Source organism: Rhinopithecus roxellana, chromosome 8 (genome assembly GCF_007565055.1).
Source record: "Rhinopithecus roxellana isolate Shanxi Qingling chromosome 8, ASM756505v1, whole genome shotgun sequence".
NCBI lineage: Eukaryota > Metazoa > Chordata > Mammalia > Primates > Cercopithecidae > Rhinopithecus > Rhinopithecus roxellana.
Window position 1 is genome coordinate 118,169,685 of NC_044556.1, and position 21,084 is coordinate 118,190,768.

At 42.1% G+C, this 21,084-nt stretch overlaps 1 pseudogene; it reads left to right on the plus strand.

Annotated features, from left to right (window-relative positions):
* Positions 1-6,174: 6,174 nt before the first annotated feature.
* LOC104668968 lies at positions 6,175-6,528 on the plus strand (annotated as a pseudogene).
* Positions 6,529-21,084: the final 14,556 nt, after the last annotated feature.

Consider the following 21,084-nt stretch of genomic DNA (forward strand, 5'->3'; position numbering starts at 1 on the left):
CCTAAGACTCAGACTAGCCAAAGACAAAAAATCCCATCTCTGCTACAAGCCTAGCACTAAGTAACAAGGAATGCCAGTCTGTTGTTGAGGAAGCAGCAGGGGTGTAAATATAGATCCTTTCTGTGGTGTAGGCATACAGGGATCCCTGAAAATTGAGGGTGGGACTCAGAAAAGTCCTCCTGTACTCCAGGTGCGCTATAAGCGTAAGGTAGTAGCAGTCAAGCACTGGAAAAATTTGAAGCCTGTAGTATACTGAAGATAGTGACAGCATTAATCCAACTCAAACCCCTAAAACTGGTGTTTACACTGACACAATTTCCAAACTAGTGGTCTCTGTGTTAATGCATTTTGCATTGCTATAAAGGAATACCTGAGGCTGGATAATTTATAGACAAGAGGTTTATTTTGGCTCGTGGTTCTACAGATTATACAAGAAATGGTGCCAGCATTTGCTTCTGGTTAGGCCTCAGGAAGCTTTTACTTGTGGCAGAAGAAAAGGGGAGCTGATGTGTCACATGACAAGAGCAGGAGCAAGAGAGATGCGAAATTCTTTTTATTTATTTATCTTATTTTATTTATTTATTTTTTGAGATAGTGTCTCAGTCTGTCACCCAGGCTGGAGTTCCGTGGCACCGTTTCAGCTCACTGCAGCCTCCGCCTCCTGGGTTCAAGGGATTCTTATGCCTCAGCCTCCTGAGTAGCTGGGATTACAAGCATGCGCCACCAAGCCTGGCTAATTTTTGTGTTTTTAGTAGAGATGGGGTTTCACCATGTTGGCCAGGCTGGTCTCGAACTCCTGACTTCAAGTGATCCACCCACCTTGGCCTCCCAAAGTGCTGGGATTATAGGCATGAGCCACCACGCCTGGCCCAAGCTCTTTTTAAAAAACCAGCTTTCACGTGAACTAATGGAGAACTCATTACCCTAAAGAGGGCACCAAGCCGCTCGTGAGGGATCCCTCGCATGACCCAAACACCTCTTACCAGGCCCTACTTCCAACATCAAGAATCACTTTTCAACATGAGATTGGGAAGGAACAAACATCCAAACTATATCCGTCTGACAGAAGTGTGTGCATTTCCAGGTATAACACAATCTACCTTATTCCTTCTGTTATACACGAGTCTGGCATTCAATCAAAAACCAAAAGAATCCAATTCAGAAATGAAACAGAGGTTGGGACTAGCAGACCCTAAGACAATCAATTAATATATTAACATATCTGGTGGAAAGGGTGGGAAATAATGGATAGTGAATTTCAGCAGAGAAGTGGGTAAAAAAGGGTGAAATGGAAACACCAGATATACATACATAAAAAGGTTGGCCAGGCACTGTGGCTTATACCCTGTAATCCCAGCACTTTGGGAGGCTGAGGCAGATAGATCAGTTGAGACCAGGAGTTCGAGACCAGCCTGTCTAACATGGGAAAACCCCAGCTCTACTAGAAATACAAAAAATTAGCCAGGGGTGGTAGCACACACCTATAATCCCAGCTACTCAGGAGGCTGAGGCATGAGAATTGCTTGAACCCGGGAGGCGGAGGTTGCAGTGAGCTGAGATCGTGCTGCTGCACTCCTGCCTGGGCAACAGAGCGAGACTCTGTGTCAAAAAAAAAAAAGAAAGGCCACAATATTGGAGATAGAGAATTTCTTCAAACTTGATATAGCTGAAGAATTCATGAACTTGAAAAGAGGTCAATAGCAAGTATCTAAACAGACAAAGCAAAAGAGAGTAGTGGTGGGGATACAGGACAGAGCATCCAAGAACTGTGGGGTAAGATCAAATAGCCTGATGTACAGGCAAACCTTGAAAATATTACAGTTTGGCTCCAGACCACTGCCATAAAACAAATATAATAAAGCAAGTCACATTAATTTTTTTGTTAATGAGTACATATAAAAGTTATGTTTAAACTAGACCATAGTCTATTAAGTGTGCAATAGCATTATGTCTAAAGAAAAACAACATACCTACCTTAATTTAAAAATGCTTTATTAAAACGAAATGCTAATAATCATCTGACCCTTCAGCAAGTAGCAGTAGAGGATCTTGCTTTGAGTTGATGGCTGCTGACTGATGATGGCTGTGGCAATTTCTTAAAATAAGACATCGATGGCCGGATGTGGTGGCTCACGCCTGCAATCCCAGCATTTTGGGAGGCCGAGGCGGGTGGATCACCTGAGGTTGGAGTTTCAAGACCAGCCGGACCAACAAGGAGAAACCCTATCTCTACTAAAAATACAAAATTAGCTGGGTATGGTAGCACATGTCTGTAATCCCAGCTACTCAGGAGGCTGAGACAGGAGAAACTTGAACATGGGAGGCGGAGGTTGCAGTGAGCTGAGATCACATCATTGCACTCCAGTCTGGGCAACAGGAGCGAAACTCCATCTCAAAAAATAAAAAGAGACATTCAACCTTCTTAGATCCTGCCACTACTTTATCAACTAAGTAACTAAGAATATGTCATATTCTAATCCTTTGTTGCCATTTCAACAATGCTTACAGTATCTTCAACAGTAGATTCCATCTCAAGAAACCATTTTTGTTGTTTATCCATAAGAAGCAACTCCTCATCTGTTAAAGTTTTGTCATGAATTTGCAATAATTCTGTCACACCTTTAGGTTCTGCTTCTAATTGTAGTTCTCTTGCTATTTCCACCACATATGCAGTGACTTCCTCCACTGAAGTCCTGAACCTCTGAAAGTCATCCACAAGGGTTGGAATCAACTTTTTCCCAACTCCTATTAAAATGTTGACATTTTGACCTCCTTCCATGAATCACAAATTGGCATCTGGAATGGTGAATCCTTTCCAGAAAGTTTTCAGTTGACTTTGCCTGGATCCATGAGAGGAATCACTATCTATGGCAGCTATAGCCTTATGAAATGTATTTCTTAAGAAATAAGACTTGAAATTTGAAATGACTCTTTGATCTGTGGGCTGCAGATTGTATATTGTGTTACAAGGCATGAAAACACAGCATTCATCCTCTGTACATCTCTATCACAGCTCTTGGTTGACCAGGTACATTGTCAATGAGCAGTAATATTTTGAAAGGAATCTATGGCTGGGCGCAGTGGCTCATGCCTGTAATCCCAGCACTTTGGGAGGCCGAGACGGGCGGATCACAAGGTCAGGAGATCGAGACCATCCTGGCTAACCCGGTGAAACCCCGTCTCTACTAAAAAATACAAAAAAACTAGCGGGCGAGGTGGCAGGCGCCTGTAGTCCTGGCTACTCGGGAGGCTGAGGCAGGAGAATGGCGTAAACTCGGGAGACGGAGCTTGCAGTGAGCTGAGATCTGGCCACTGCACCCAGCCTGGGCGACAGAGCGAGACTGTCTCAAAAAAAAAAAAAAAAAAAAAAAGGAATCTTTTTTTCTGAACAATAGGTCTCAATACTGGGCTTAAAATATTTGGTGAACGAGGCTGTAAAGAGATGTGCTGTTATCCAGGCTTTGTTGTTCCATTTATAGAGCACAGGTGGTGGCAATTGATCATAATTCTCAGCTCTAGAATTTTCAGAATGGTAAATGAACATTGAACATTGGCTTCTACTTATAGTTACCACTGCATTAGTCCCTAACAAGAGAGCCAGACTGTCCTTTGAAGCTCTGAAGCCAGGCATTGGCTGCTTCTCTCTAGCTATGAAAGTTCTAGATGGCATCTGCTTCTAATAGAAGGCTGTTTCATCTACCTTGAAAACCTATTGTTTAGCCACTTTCATCAATGATCTTAGCTAGATCTTCTGGATAACTTGCTGCAGTTTCTACCCCAATCAACACTTTCTGCTTCTCCTTGCTCTTTTATGCTGTAGAGACAGCTTCTTTCCTTAAACCTTATGAAGCAACCTCTGTTAGCTTCAAACTTTTATTCTGCAGCTTCCTCACCTCTCTCAGCCTTGTGGAATTGAAGAGAGCTAGGACCTTGCTCTCGGTTTGTCTTTGGCTTAAAGGAATGTTGTGGCTAGTTTGATCTTTTATCCACATCACTAAAACTTTCTCAGTGTCAGTGGTAAGGCTGTTTTGCTTTCTTATCATTTAGGTATTCTCTGGAGTAGCACTTTTCATTTCCTTCAAGAGCTTTTCCTTTGCATTCACAACTTGGCTAACTCATACTAGATGTCTGGCTGTCATCCTATCATACCTTCCTCACTTAGCTTAATCATTTCTAGCCTTTGATTTAAAGTGAAAGACATGTGACTCTTCCTTTCACTTAAACACTTAGAGGTCATTGTAGGGTTATTAACTGGCCTAATTTCAATATTGTTGTGTCTCAGGGAACAGAGAGACCTGAGGAGAGGGAGAGAGATGGGACAATGGCAGGTCAATGGACCAGTCACAGCACATACAACATTTATCGATTAAGTTCATTGTTTTACATAGGCAGAATTGTTGATATCCCCAAACAATTACAGTAGTAACATCAAGGATCACTCATCACAGATCACCATACAATCAATGCAATATCTGTGAGGCACAATAAACCAAAGTACAAAAAAATGAGATACACCTGTATGTAATTAAAGTCCAAGAGAAAACAGAAACGGCCTGTGGGATAAGAAATATCAGTAGAGGCTGGGCGCAGTGGCTCACGCCTGTAATCCCAGCACTTTGGGAGGCCGAGGCGGGTGGATCATGAGGTCAACAGATCAAGACCATCCTGGTCAACACAGTGATACCCTGTCTCTACTAAAACTACAAAAATTAGCTGGGTGTGGTGGCGCACACCTGTAGTCCCACCTACTCGGGAGCCTGAGGCAGAAGAATTGCTTGAACCCAGGAGGCGGAGGTTGCAGTGAGTCGAGGTCACACCACTGCACTCCAGCCTGGTGATAGAGCGAGACACTGTCTCAAAAAAAAAAAAAAAAAAGAGAGAGAGAGAGAAATATCAGTAGAGATAATGGCCAAGAATTTTCCAAAGTTAATGAAGAACAGTAACTCACAGGTCCCTGAATTCCAGAAATTCCACATTGTGAGTCAAACTGCTGAAACCAAAGATAAGAGTTAATCTCTCAAAGACAGTTGGAAGAAAAAGAAACATTATATACAGAAAAAGGAACACATAAGAATTATAGCCAACTTCTGGTCGGAGAGTAAATGAGCAAGAAAATAATGGAGCAAAGGTCTATGCAAGGAGCTTGCAAGTCATCATTCCATCCTAACAATAACGAAGATGCTGGACAAAGTGAAGACAACTCTTCTTGGATCCCTCAGAAAAGTGAGGTTACAGGGCAAAATACTACTCCCAAAATTGAAGAGACAGAAAAATACAGAGAATTGCAACTTGATGGAGCAGGAACTCAGAAGCAAAAACCTCCGTGGGCACTAGTGTCAGGGTTGGGAAATCTAAATTGTACTTGACAAATAGCTGGAGGCTCAGTGTGGACAAGTCTGAGATTAAAAACTGCAGGCGGGGCGGGCCAGGTGTGGTGGCTCACATCTGTAATCCCAGCACTTTGGAGCCCAAGACAGCAGATCACCTGAATTCAGGAGTTCAAGACCAGCCTGGCCAACATGGCAAAACCCCATCTTTACTAAAAATACAAAAATGGTATGCGCCTGTAATTTCAGCTACTTGGGAGGCTGAGGCAGGAGAATTACTTGAACCCAGGAGGCAGAGGTTGCAGTGAGTCGAGATCACACCATTGCACTCTAGCCTGGGCAACAGAGTGAGACTCCATCTCAAAAAATAAAAATAAAACAAATAAATAAAAATAAATAAAAACTCCAGGGGGACCCAGTCATAGAGCAATTTCCACACTTCTCTGAGTTTTACCTCCAGGCACTCAATCAGGTTCTCACAGTAAAGACTGGCCAAAATCCCTTTGGGATTTCATCAGGGGAAGGGGACAAGGAACCATTTTGAAATATGCTGGAGCTTTCTGTTCTTAACAAGGCCTGCCCTTGAGAGAAATTGTTTTACCAGAGCCTAATCTAGTAAAGTTTTTTCAGAGTCTTATTGATTTGGGGGAAGAGAAATATCCAACTCCAGCCAGCTCTAGTTATCCTGTTCCACCTCATGGTGGTGAGGGAGGTACTGAGAAGCACTTGTGAAGTTCACAGTCCAGAGGCACGGGCTCATTAAAGGACTGAGACTGAATCCTATTTGACCTTTGAACTCGCAAAGACTTTCTTCTTCCTCTTTTGCTGATGTTTACAGGCACTCAGAATGGTCCAGTGTTTGATATACCATCGTAGGCTTTCCTACAATATAGCCTCTAACAAAACTGGGCTGTCCTGAACCCCAGGTAATAGAATTGTTTACTTTTATACCAAGAAGGTTGGGAAAGCACCAAAATCTGCATGTGGCATGTGCCCAGGCAGACTTCGAGGGGTTCATGCTGTGAGACCTAAAGTTCTTATGAAATTGTCCAAAACAAACAAACAAAATTGTCAGAGAATATGGTGGTTCCATTTGTGCTAAATGTGTTCATGACAGGATCAAGCATGCTTTCCTTATCGAGGAACAGAAATTGTTGTGAAAGTGTTGAAGGCACAAGCACAGAGTCAAAAAGCTAAATAAAAAATGAAACTTTTACTGGGCATGGTGGCTCACACCTGTAATCCCGCACTTTGGAAGCTGAGGCAGGCAGATCACAAGGTCAGGAGTTTGAGACCAGCCTGACCAACATGGTGAAACCCTGTCTCTATTAAAAATACAAAAATTAGCTGGGCATGGTGGCATGCACCTGTAATCTCTGCTACTCGGGAGGCTGAGACAGGAGAATTGCTTGAACATGGGAGGCGGAGGTTGCAATGAGCCCTGCACTCCAGCCTGGGTGACAGAACGAGACTCCTTCTCAAAAAAAAAAAAAAGGAAGAAACTTTTTTGAATAATAAAAATGAAAAGACTTAAAAAAAAAAGACTGAGACTTAATCATAGGACTATAAAATACTTTTCCTTCCCACACATCTTCCCATACATTACTAAAGGCCTTTTTGCTATAGCCCCTTTTACATACTACATCATGTTCAGGTATCAAGAAACAAAAACTACAAGGCAGACTAAAAGGCAAAACAGAACAAAAACTCCACAGTTTTAAGAGACAGAGCAATCCTCAGAACCAGATTCATATATGACAGGGATATTGAAATGGTGAGACCATGAACCTAAAACAACTATGATTCATATGCTAAAGACTCTAGTGAATAAAGTAGACAGCCTTCTAGAACAGATGGGCAATGGTAAGCAGAGAAATGGAAATTCTAAGCATAAATGTAATGCCAGAAATAAAAACACTGCAGCAGAAATGAAGAATGCTTTTGATGGGTCTATTAATAGATTGGACATGGCTGAGAAAATAATCTCTGAACTTGAGTGTATCTCAATAGAAACTTCCAAAATGGAAGAGCAAAAAGAAAAAAAAGATTGAAAAAAAAAAATCCCAACAGAAAATCCAAGAATGATGGGGCAACTACAAAAGGTGTTATATAAGTGGAATGAAAATACCACAAGGGCTAGGCACAGTGGCTCACACTTGTAATTCCAGCACTTTGGGAGGCCGAGGTGGGTGGATCACCTGAGATCAGGAGTTCGAGACCATCCTGGCCAACATGGTGAAACCCTGTCTCTAATAAAAACACAAAAATTAGCCAAGCATGGTGGCGGGTGCCTGTAATCTCAGCTACTTGGGAGGCTGAGGCAGGAGAATTGCTTGAGCCTGGGAGGTGGAGGTTGCAGTGAGCTGAGACCGTGCCACTGCACTCCAGCCTGGGCAACAGAGCGAGACTCCGTATCATAATAAAAATGAAAAAGAAAATACCAGAAGGAGGCCAGGCACGGTAGCTCACATCTGTAGGCAGAGGTTGCAATGAGCCGAGATTACACCACTGCACTCCAGTCTGGGCAACAGAGGGAGACTTCATCTCAAAAAAGAAAATACCAGAAGGAGAAGACAAATAAAAGGACAGAAGAAATACTTGAAACAATAATGACTGAGAATTTCTGCAAATTAATGTCAGATATCGAATCACAGATTCAGGAAGCCCAGAGAACACTACACAGGATAAATGCCAAGACAATAATAACCACAATTATAACCACAAAAAAACACGACACCTAGGAATACCATATTTTAAAAGTCTTATATTTTAAAAGTCTTTAAAAAGTCAGAGGAAAAAGATACCTTACCTACAGGGTAAAAAAGATAAAAATTATACCCAACTTCTCCTCAGAAACATGCAAGCAAGGAGGTCAGTGAAATTTAGTGTTGAGAGAAAAAAACTACCAATCTAGAATTCTGTGTCCTGTGAAATGATTCTTCAGAGGTGAAGGAGAAGTACGGACCTTCTCAGATGAACAAAAACTGAAGAAGTTTGTTGCCAGTAGATCTGCCTTACAATAAATGTTAAAAGTTCTTCAGAGAAAAGAAAAATGATATAGGTCAGAAACTTGGAGCTGCACAAAGAAAGAAAGAGTATATCTATCTATCTATCTATCTATCTATCTATCTATCTATCTATCTATCTATCTATCTATCTAAAGAAAGAGCATATCTATCCATCCATCCATCTATCTATCAATCAATCATGTATCTATTTATCCATCTATCTACCTACCTATCACCTATTCTTTCTATCTGTCTGTCTATCTATCTATCTATCTATCTATCTATCTATCTATCTATCTATCTATCTCTGTCTGCCTGCCTGCCTGCCTATATAACTACTTACCTACCTTCCTACCTATCTATCCAGCCACCTATCCAGCTATCTAAATAGATTTATTGTAAAGAGTTAAATCATATAATTATGGATGCTGAGAAGTTCCCAGATGTGCAGCCAGCAAGCTTTAGGAGAACCTATGGTATAGTTCCAGTATAAGTCTGAAGGCCTGAGAATCAGGAGAGCCAGTGGTGTCAGTTCCAGTCCAAAAGCCAGCAGGCTTGAGACCCAAGAAGAGCCATTGTTTCAGTTCAAGTTCAAAGAAAGTAAGAGACTGATGTCCTTGCTCAAGGCAGGCAGGCAGGAGATGTTCCCTTTACTTGGCCTTTCTGATCTATTCAGGCATTCAGTGGATTGGACAAGACCCACCCACATCAGGGAGGGCAGTCTAATTTGTAGTCTTTACTCAGTTTACCAATGCAAATGTTACTCTCATTCAGAAACCCCCTCACAGATATACCCAGAATAGTGTTTGACCAAATGTCCGGGCACCCTGTGGCCTAGTCAAGTTCACACATAAAATCACCATCACAGTGACATTCTGGAAAGGCAAAACCATTGGCAGAAATCAGATAATTGTTGCAAGAGGGAGAAGTATTGCATATGAAAGGATATGAGTAAAATTTTAGGTGTGATGGAATTTACTAAATTTTTATTGTGGTGATACATGACCATATAGGTTTGTCAGAGCTCATTGAATTGTATACCTAAAAAAGACAAATTTCTTTATATGTAAGTATACTTTGATAAACATGAATTTAAGAACAAAAAAGAATTTGAAGAACAATTGAAAGAAGAATAAGAAGAAGGCTGGGCACCATGGCTCCTGCTCATAATCCCAGCACTTTAGGAGGCTGAGATGGGAGGATTGCTTGAGCCCAGGAGTTTGAAACCAGCCTGGGAAACACAGGGAGACCTCATCTCTACAAAAAATAAAACACAGTAGCCAGGAATGGTGGCACATGTCTGTCATCCCCGAAACTTGGGAGGCTGAGGTGGGAGGATTGTTTGAGTCCGAGAGGTTGAGGCTTCAGTAAGCAGTGATCATGCCACTGCACTCGAGCCTGGGCAACAGAGTGAATTCCCATCCCAAAATAATAAGAAGAAGAAGAAGAAGAAAAATAAGAGGTAGTTTGGGCAGTATACTGAGGGCATGTTATTTAAACTGAATCCTGAAGGTAAAAATAATTTAGGGATGGGATATATTTGGGGTGGGAAGAGTTTGTAAGAGAGGAAACAATGGAGAAAAGTCAATGAAAAGATTGGCATACTTATGGAAGCGGAGAGAGGTGTGTTGCTTGAGCACAAGATGAGACTGAAGAGATTGGCTAAGGTTAGATTATGCAGCATTTTGTACTCCATGTTTAAGAAGGATAGATTTTATTTTGATGCAATAAGAAATAATGAAAAGTTAGGCATAGAGGGCAAGAGATCTGACATTTTCAATGCATGTTAGCCGCTAGGTGGGGAACGGATTGAAGGTATTTAGAGGAGTAGCAGTCAACTTAGGAGGTTGTTTCAGTAGGCAACAGGAGTGATAATGCTGTGTGATCTAGAGCTGTGGTAGTGGATATGAGGAAAAGTGGACTCAAAGTATATTTTGAAGACTGAATTTATTGGATTTCCTTATGAATTCAACATTAGGAATGAAGGAAATGGAAGAATGAAGGAGGATGTTTAAGTTTCGGTCTTGACCAGTTAGGAGGCTATTGGTGCTGTGTAATGTGATGAGAACAGAAAGGAGGGAGAAGTTTAGAGGAATTAAAATTCCTCTTGAACATGTTAGATTTGGAATGCCTCAGACTTCCAAATGAAAATGTTTAATGTGTAGTTTCTTTCTTCTTTCTGATGGGTTGGTTATCTTGGTTTTTTATTTCGTCGTCGGTCTTGCTTTGCTTTATTCGTGTATTGAGTTGTCGTTTCTTATTTCTTTCTGTTGTCTTTCTTTCTTTCTTTCTTTTTTATTTCTTCTTCTTTCTTTCTTATCTTCTTTTTTTCCTTTCTTTTCTTTTTTTTTCTTTTTTTTTTCCTTCCTTCCTTCCTTCTTCCTTCCTTCATTCTTCCTTCCTTCCTTCCTTCTCCTTCCCTCCCTCCTCCCTCCCTCCCTCCCCCCCCTCCCTCCCTCCCTTCTTCCTTCCCTTCTTTCTTTGTTTCTTTTGACACAGAGTCTCACTCTGTTGCTCAGGCTGGAGTGCAGTGGCACAATCTTGGCTCACTGCAACCTCTGCCTCCCAGGTTCAAGCCATTCTCCTGCTTCAGCCTCCTAAGTAGCTGGGACTACAGGTACACACCATCATGCCCAGCTAATTTTTGTATTTTCAGTAGAGGCAGCATTTTACCATGTTGGCCAGGCTGGTCTTGAACTTCTGGCTTCACATGATCTGCACGCCTCGGCCTCCCAAAGTGCATGGATTACAGGCATGAGCCACCGCACTCGGCCTAATGTGTAGTTCAATGGGCAACTGAATCTGTAGCTCAAGACATACCTGAACTAAAAAAATAAATTGAGGATTATCACCGATATAGGTAACTTTTAAAGTCGTATAAATGAATGAAATCACTTAAAGAATGTTGACAAAGAAATGAAGAGTTTCTTTCCTTTCAAATGCTGCAAACATGCTCCACCAGATTCTTAGTCAGGCCAAGAAGCACCTGAGCTTGATCCCCTCTTTGTGTTTATTGGAGCTGAAGGTACTGGAGCAGCACTGTGTATCTTGTGTCTGGCATTGTTCAATCCAGATGTTAGTTAATGGAAAGAATAATCCAGAACCCTGAAACAAACTGGTCCCAATGATCCATACAAGTTCTACTCAGTGAATGTGGATTACAGCATACTGAAGAAAGAAAGTCCAGATTTCTAAATGTCTCCCTATAAAGCCACTTTAGAATGAAGGTCTTCCAGACCTCATCTGCACAATTTTCCACTTAATCAGGAAATATTTCTCCTCTAAATGCATGAAATCATGTTGATATATTGGATTGGAGATTATACTGGTCAATTAGTATCTGAAACTTGAAAAAAACTAAAAAGAAAAAGAAATAAAAAAGGCCTTGGAGGGATCCCTGAACAACACTTGGAGATCAAGAGAGGAGAAGGAATAGCCAATGTAGAAACCAGGAGAGTACAGTAACATAGAAGCTAAGGGAAGAGAAGAATGTTTCTAGGAAGGAGTTGGCATCTGAATTGAATGCCGTTAAGGGAACTATTAATAGTAAGATGACTGGAGTTTTTATTGGCAGTATAGAGATATTGCTGATTTTTTTTTTCTTTTTATTGAGACATGGTCTTGCTCTGTTGCTCAGGCTGGAGTATAGTGGCATGATCACAGCTCACAGCAGCCTCAACCTCCCCAGGCTCAGATGATCCTCCTACCTCAGCCTCCTTGGTAGCTGCAACTACAGGTGCACACCACCACATCCAGTTAATTTTTTTGTATTTTTTGCAGCAACAGGTTTTTGTCATGTTGTCTAGGCTGGTTTTGAACTCCTGGGCTCAAATGATCTGCCTGCGTCAGCCTCCCAAAGTGCTGGGATTATGAACCACCACTCCTAGCCTGATATTGCTAATTTCATACAGTTTTGGGAGAGTGATGACAGCAGAAGCCAGACTGGACTTTGAAAATGAAATATGAAGATAGATCTCTCAACAAAATTGCTTTAAAAGGAACAGGCTAGTAGCTAGGGATTTGTGGGTATAGTCATGTCTATGGGAATAGCTCAATAATCAGATTGGTGATTCAGGAGAGGGGATAACCAATGGAGCAGTATTATGCAAATAAGGCAAATTAAAGCCTCATTTTAAATAATTGTTTATTAGTCATTTCTCACATTAACATTTAAAGGATTGTTATTAAGACCATCAAAATAAGGTTACAGATAATGCTGCTTCCAGAAAATAGAAATAGTCTAGTTTTTTTCCTTAAGTACTTAACCACATAGCTGCCCTCAGTGATTCATAAAATACCAAAATCTTTCCCTAATCTTTCGTATGATCACAAATTTAGCTGTCTGGAGGACTTGATACTCTTTATAAATGTGAGGCATGAGGCATCTTAGGGCCTTCCTTCTTTTTTTTTTTTTTTTTTGAGATGGAGTCTCTGGCTGGAGTACATTAGTGTGATCTCAGCTCAATGCAACCTCCATTTCCTGGGTTCAAGTGATTCTCCTGCCTCAGCCTCCTGAGTAGCTGGGATTACAGGCATGTGCTACCATGCCTGGCTAATTTTTGTGTTTTTAGTACAGACAGGGTTTCACTGTGTTGGCCAGGCTTGTCTCGGACTCTTGACCTCAGGCAGTCTGCCTACCTCAGCCTCCTAAAGTGCTGGAATTATAGGCATGAGTTGCCATGCCCAGCCATTTTTTTTTTTTTTTTTTTTTTTTTTTTTTTTTTAGAGACAGGTCTCACTCTGTTGCCCAGACTGGAGTGCAGTGGCATGATCTCAGCTCATTGCAGCCCCTGCCTCCTGGGTTCAAGTGTTCCTTCTCGTGCCTCAGCCTCCCGTGTAGCTGAGACTGCAGGCCCGTGCCACCATGTCTGGCTATTTTTATTTTTGTAGAGACAATGTCTCCCTGTATTTCCCAGGCTGGTCTCAAACACCTGGGTTCAAGCAATCTGCCTGCCTCAGCCTCCTACAGTGCTGGGATTACAGGCATGAGCCACTGTGCCAGGCCAGGGCCTTCTTGAGTTGCATTATAAATAAAGGGTCAGGTAGTACTTGTGGAAAACCTGCCTACAGGTGTCCTCTTGTGAAAATAAGTAATTCAAAGTCTAAGCTGTTGGAATGCTAAATTATTTTGAGCCTTAAAGGAATGTGAATTTCAGGGCCTGAGTCATTGACAGGCTGTAAGCTGGGCAGCTATAAGCTATAAGCTTTTGTCTGTCTAATTAACAAATTAAGCCTTTTCCCTTACATGCATTGTTTCATAAAATGTAAATGGCTGAAGGGTGCCAGGGAGGACCCCCTTCCCTCTAACTATAGACTTTCATTATAGATTGACCCCCCCCTTACCTTTCTCACACAAAGATTTCTAGGCTATCGTATGGCTTAAGATGCAAAGTTAAATACACTCTTTAAAACTGGAAAGGAAATGAAAAACCAGTTATAAGAAAAAGAAAACAAGCTGCATGGAAACAAACTGTAACTAACTAATTTGTTATAATTCATAGATCAGCCGGGCGCGGTGGCTCAAGCCTGTAATCCCAGCACTTTGGGAGGCCGAGACGGGCGGATCACGAGGTCAGGAGATCGAGACCATCCTGGCTAACACTGTGAAACCCCGTCTCTACTAAAAAAATACAAAAAACTAGCCGGGCGAGGTGGCGGGCGCCTGTAGTCCCAGCTACTCGGAGGCTGAGGCAGGAGAATGGCGGTAAACCCGGGAGGCGGAGCTTGCAGTGAGCTGAGATCCGGCCACTGCACTCCAGCCCGGGCGACAGAGCGAGACTCCGTCTCAAAAAAAAAAAAAAAAAAAAAAAAAAAAAAAAAAAAAAAAAAAAAAAAAAAAAAAAATAATTCATAGATCAGTCTTATATAGAAAATGTTGTAATCTTGCTAAAGTTATCTTTTTCCTATGTAAGAAAAAATTTAGCTTTTGACTTCGAAGCACTAACCCCATTTCTCTGAAGGGGTGCATCCAGGAATGGCTTCAGCTTCTCCTGAATAAGCTCTTTAAAACTGGATCCTGATCCTTTTGATTGTTTCAGATTGATACTCTTCAGTAAAAAGTCTTTGGATATAGCTGGGTACAATGGCTTATACCTGTAATCCCCACCACTCGGGAAGTTGAGGTGAAAGGGTTGCTTGAGGCCAGGAGTTTGAGACTTGGCTGAGCAACAAAGCAAGACCCTGTCTCTAAATAATAATAATAATAATAATAGTAATAATAATAATAATAATAAAATCTTTAGATATGTGTGTTTTCCTACCTATGTTGTATTTATGGAATGTCATAGTCTGTTTTGTGCTCCTATAACAGAATACCACAGACTGGGTAATTCAAAATGAACAGAAATTTATTGACTCACTGTTCTGGAACTGGGAAGTCTAAGATCAATGGACCAGTGTCTGTCAAGGGCCTTCTAGCTGCATTATTCCACTACAAAAGTCAGAGAGCAAGAGAGAGAAAGGAGGCTGAACTGGTCTTGCTATAAGGAATCCACTCCTGTGATAATAGCATTAATATATTCATGAGGGCAGAGCCCTCATGGCCTAATAATCTGTTAAAGATCCCATCTCTTAATACTGTTGTATGGGGATTGAGTTTCTAACATGTGATTTTTGGGGGATATGACATATTCAAACTATAGCAGGGCACTGGCAGAGAAAATGCCCATGTGGATTTTAAGTCTGGACTAGTGTTAGAATGTATGAACCCACAAAAGTATCTGAGACATGTCTCAATCAATTCAGAAAGTTTATTTTGCCAAGATTAAGGATGCATCTGTGACACAGTCTCAGAAAGTCATGATGGCATGTGCCCAAGGTGCCTGGGGCACAGCTTGCTTTTATACATTTTAGGGAAACATAATACATCAGTCAACACATGTAATATTTACACTGGTTTGATCTGGAAGGGCAAGACAACTCAAATCACAGGAAAATTTAAAAATTTTCTGATTGGCAATTGGTTGAAAGAATTATATCAATAGAAAGAAATGTCTGGTTTCCCTAAAGGGGTTATAGAGACCATGGCTTTATATTGCAGATGAAGCCTCCTAGCCTCCTAGTAGAAGGCTTCAGAGAGAATACATTTCAGATGTCTCTTATCAGACTTAAGGTCTGTATTGATGTTCATGCTGGTCAGCTTTTCCTGAATTCCAAAAGACAGGAGGGCATACTGAGGTATGTTCGACCCCGCCATCCTGTTGTGGCCTGAACTAGATTTTCAGGTTAATTTTGGAATGCTCTGGGCTAAGAGGAGTGGCTCATTCAGACGGTTGGAGGGCCTTAGCATTTTATTTTTGGTTTACAAGTGCCAGGTTTTTCTATGAGACCTGAATTTGTCTAAGATAGAAATAAAAGCCCATTACAGCAAATAGTACCCCCATCTTGGTTTGGGTTTCCTTCAAAACGTACCCTGAGACAAGCATCAGGAGGCAGGCAGGCAGTTTGACAGGCAATCTCAGGAAGAACAGGTGAGAAATTGGGAAAGGGAGACAGGGAGAAAAGGCAAAGAAGGTGTGGTAATGAATGTGGGGATTGCAGCTGTGGTCAAAAGGGGCTTAGTCTTGCTGGAGACTTCTGCAGAACCTTGCGGAACGTGCCCCAGATTGTCCCATTTATAGTCTCATCTCGTTGGTTGGGGTTTGGCTCTGGGTCGATGGCTGGATCCTCCTTCCCAGTACTGAGACGGCTCTGATGACTGGAGTGTTCGAACACCAGGGTCCTTAGTCTCACACCAATTTTGATAAAACAACATGGACACACGTGGAGTAGTTTTAAGGAGCAAAAAGTTCAAGTCAAGAAAGAGAGAAGGAAGGAGAAAACAGCTCCCCTGTACAGAGGCAGAGGGAGGGGGGATTTCTCTCTGTAAACCACTTTCTGCTATCCTCCCCTTGCCCCCACACCCCTTGCCTCTACACACACACACACACACACACACACACACACACACACACACACACGGCAGGGGGTGAGGAGAGAAACGACTGTTTTCATACCGCTATAAAGAACCTCCTGATACTGGGTAATTTTTGAAGAAAAAAGGTTTAATTGTAATTGACTCACAGTTCTGCATAGCTGGGGAGGCCTCAGGAAATTTACAATCATCATGGAAAGTGAATGGGAACCAAGGACCTTCTTCGCATGGTGGCAGGAGAGAAAGAGTGAAGGAGAAACTGCTACACACTTTTAAACTATCAGATCTCATGAGAACTCACTGTCGTGAGAACAGCGTAAGGGAAACCACCCACCTGACGCAATCACCTCTTACTAGGCCCCTCCCCTGACACGTGGGGATTATAATTCCAGATGAGATTTGGGTGGGGACACAGAGCCAAACCATATCAAACTGCATGTCTATTGCTGGTGCACATGGATTGAGGTGGCAAACAGGTATGAGGTGGGGCACAAGAGCCCTCCTTACAATATTCATGTATTGCAAAGTTACTTCCCTGCAGTGATGACTGGGAGAGTCTTATTATCCCCAATTCTGAACACCCCTGGATTTAAATGGTTTCTTTCATCCCTGTCTATATAACTGTTTCTTTATCAGCCAGCTATATTGTAATTGATAAGCCATGGGGCCATGAGAATACTGACATCAGTTACTTTTCAGCTTCCTTTCCTACCTTTAAATGGTGATACCTTTCCCTCAAAGGGACTTTGGAAAAATCATTTAAACTCTTACTCCACCACTAAAATCAGGTGAATGCACAAAGCAATCTAGGGCTTGGAGTGATACATAAGGCTGGTGGTGTGTATCTGAATGTTTTTCTCTAAACCTGGGCTTTTCAACCAAGGGCCCATAGTCATGGTGGAACGCCTGGCATATGTGATACCCCTAGTAGTATGGGCCACTTTTCTCCCCAGGGGCAGGTGGAGAGAGGTTTCATTACAATCATACTCTCAAAAGGGTCTGTGATGCCAAAATAGAACAAGAGGCACTGTCCTGATTGGTTCAGCTAGGGTTTCTACTTCACTTACTTAATGTGGAAGACTGAAGAAAAGGCAAGAATACCCACTGGAAGTAGAGGGGAGGCCTGGCTGCCCCTACAAATATCCACAGAATAGCACAACCCTAAGGGTCCTTCAAAGATCTGTCTCTTGGCTTCACAGCTTCAAGGTCTGAATTGCGACCATTCAGAAGACTGACATCTTCCTGGGAGCAGCAGATTTTATAATGGAGAAGCCTTCTTGGTATGTAAGAAATCAAAATAAAAGAAGAGTCTGGATGCGGTGGCTCACACCTGTAATCCTAACACTTTGGGAGGCTGAGGCGGGCGGATCACCTGAGGTCAGGAGTTCAAGACCAGCCTGATCAACATATAGTGAAACCCTGTCTCTAAAAAAACACAAAAAATAGCTGGGTGTCGTGGTGCATGCCTGTAGTCCCAGCTACTTGGGAAACTGAGACAGGAGAATCGCTTGAAGCTGGGAGGTGGAGGTTGGAGTGAGCCAAGATCATGCCACTGCACTCCAGCTTGGGTGACAGAATGAGACTCCATCTCAAAGAAAAAAACAAAAATGGGAACAAAGTTCAGAATTTGCATGGTGGCCTAGGCTTTTACAATTGTGATAAGGATATACCTGCTTCATGTGGGACTCAGACATTAGAACTATGTCTTACCTGTGCTGTGCTTAAACGGGCTTTGCCAACACTGCCTGAGGAGTCTCCTTTTCCTGGCCCCTAGGATTAATCAGTTTGAGGAATGGCCTTCCCTCCCTTCTCCTTTTCCTATTCTAGATACATTAAGGCATTCAATCATGCTTTTTTAAGGGCTTTTTCTTAATAACCAAGTAGGAATATGTCTACCCTGATGATTTCTGTGTTAATTTCATGCGTTAATAATGCTCAGAGGACTGCCCTATTTCCTATTCCTTGGAAACTAACTCCTTAGAGCTTCCTTGCACACATACTTCTAAGAGACTTTGTAAGAACTTTTTTTGTGTTTAGCTTTTGCTGAGACGAGGGTGAAACTTAACAGAGCAGACATAAAATTTCATCTAAAGCTGCCTGTTTGTTCACCCTGGTAAAACAGAGGTACAGAAAGGCTGTGAGGGAGTACATCATTCAGCCTTGAGGACTTGTTTGCATCTGCATTGCACAGTGGGGAAGGAGAATGCCTAACAGTGAGCCATCTGACCAGTGACTAGAGTAGGTTATTTATTTATTTATTTATTTATTTATTTATTTATTTATTTCAGACAGAGTTTCGCTCTTGTTGCCCAGGCTGGAGTGCAATGGGGCGATCTCGGCTCACTGCAACTCCACCTCCTAGGTTCAAGCGATTCTCCTGCCTCAGCCTCCGGAGTAGCTGGGATTATAGGCACCTGCCACCATGCCCAGCTAATTTCTTTGTATTTTTGGTAGAGATGGGGTTTCACCATGTTGGACAGGCTGGTCTCGAACTCCTGACCTCCTGATCGACCTGCCTCGGCCTCCCAAATTGCTGGGATTACAGGCATGAGTCACCTCACCTGCCCAATGACTAGAGTAGGTTATTATTTATTTAGCACCTACTATATATTCCAGGCACTGTGCTGGGGATGGAAAGACAAATAAGATCTATGCCCCTTAGGGACCCTAATGTGAACAAATGGAGCATATTGTGCTAAGTGTTATGGTGGAGGTAAGATTAAGATGACTTGAGAGGACTGTGTGTTGGGGGAAGGGAAAGAGACAAGGATAGAAAAGAGTAGGTGTTTTCCAGGACAAGGTAGGGAACACAATGAGTTGAGGAACTACAGTCTCCTATGTCTGGAGCCTGGAGTATGTGAAAGAAAGGAGAGAGATGAACCCAAAGAGGAAGGTATGTGTTGCTGAGAAGTCAGTAGCAATTTATCTATAGGTGGTAGGGAACATGGGCATTAGTTTCCTGCAGCTGCTGTTACAGATCACAAATTTAGTGGCAACAGAAATGGATTCTCTCTCAGTTCTGGAGGCCAGAAATGCTGAAAACAAGCTATTGGCAGGACTCTGCTCCCTCTGGAGGCCCTAGGGGAGAATACTTTCCTTGCCTCTTCCAGCTTCTAGTGGCTACTGGCATTCCTTGGCTTGTGGCTGTGTCACTCCCATCTCTGCCTCTGTGGTCACAGTGCCTTCTCCTCTTCTGTCTGTGTCAAATCTCCCTCTGCCTCCCTCTTATAAGGATATACATGATTGCATTTATGGCTCACCTGGATAAATGTGCATAATCTATTTTAAGATCCTTAATTACCTGCACAAAATACCACCCCCACTCTACTTTTTGCTATCTAAGGTAACATGTACACATTCCAGAGATTAGGACATGGATATCTTTTTTTTTTTTTTGAGACAGAGTCTTGCTCTGTCACCCAGGCTGGAGTACAGTGGCGTTAGCTCACTGCAAGCTCTGCCTCCCGGGTTCATGCCATTCTCCTGTCTCAGCCTCCCAAGTAGCTGGGACTACAGGCACCCACCACCATGCCTGGGTAATTTTTTTTGTATTTTTAGTAGAGACGGGGTTTCACTGTGTTAGCCAGGATGGTCTTGATCTCCTGACCTCGTGATCCTCGGCCTCCCAAAGTGCTGGGATTACAAGCATGAGCCACAGCGCCCGGCTAGGACATGGATATCTTTTGGGGAACATTTTTCAGTTTATCACACTGTGTTAGATGTTAAGCAGGGCAACCAATGAGTCAGACTTATGTTTACAAAGATCCTTCAAGGGATGGTGTGGCACAGTCAGAAAAAACCTTCTGATGACATTTATTAAACCTTCCTCATTCTTCTGGGTTTAATGACTACTTAGTATTCTTGTGAATGAATGTACCATAATTTATTCAAGCACTTCCCTCATTCATGAACTTTCAAGTTGTTTCCAAGTTTTTTTGTATTACAAACAATGCTACAATGAATCACCTTGTAATGGGCCAATTGCACAATGTGCAAATATACCTGCAGGTAAATCAGGAGCCCATATTCTGGGTTCAGACTCAGATACATTGGGGAAAGATAAGAGTGGATGCCTGTTACATTTTACAATAGATAATATTAATGGATTGTGAAATATATACTGAGCACTGTTCTAAGCATTTGTGAAATGGCTTTATTGCAATAGAATTCATATGCCATACAATTAACTCGAAGCATGCAATTCAATGGTTTTTAGTATGTTCAGAGTTGTGTATGCAACCATTACCACTATCTAATTCCAGAACATTTAAATCACTCCATTAGTCTCTTATTACCATTTCCCCTCCTCCATCCCTAGGCAACCATTAGTCTACTTTCTGTTTCCATGGGTTTGCCTATTCTGGATATTTCCTATAAATGAAATCATACAGTATATGGTCTATTGTGTCTCGCTTCTGTGAAAGGGAAATATCTTGGGCTCCCCCAAATTACTAAAGGGAAAATTCAAGCTGGGAACTGCTTAGAACAAACCTGCCTCTCATTCTATTCAAAGTTATCCCTGTGTTCATGGAGATAAATGCATATCTGATTGCCTCCTTTGGAAAGGCTAATCAAAAACTCAAAAGAGTGCAACCATTTGTCTCTCACCTATCTGTGACCTGGAAGCTCCTTCCCCGCTTGAGTCTTCCTGCTTTGGCTTCTAGTTGTCCCGCCTTTCCAGACAAAACCAATGTACTTCTTACATATATTGATTGATGCCTCATGTCTCCCTAAAATGTATAAAACCAAGCTGTGCCCCAACCACCTTGGGCACATGTCATCAGGACTTCCTGAGGCTATGTCACAGGTGCTGGTCCTCAACCTTGGCAAATTAAAC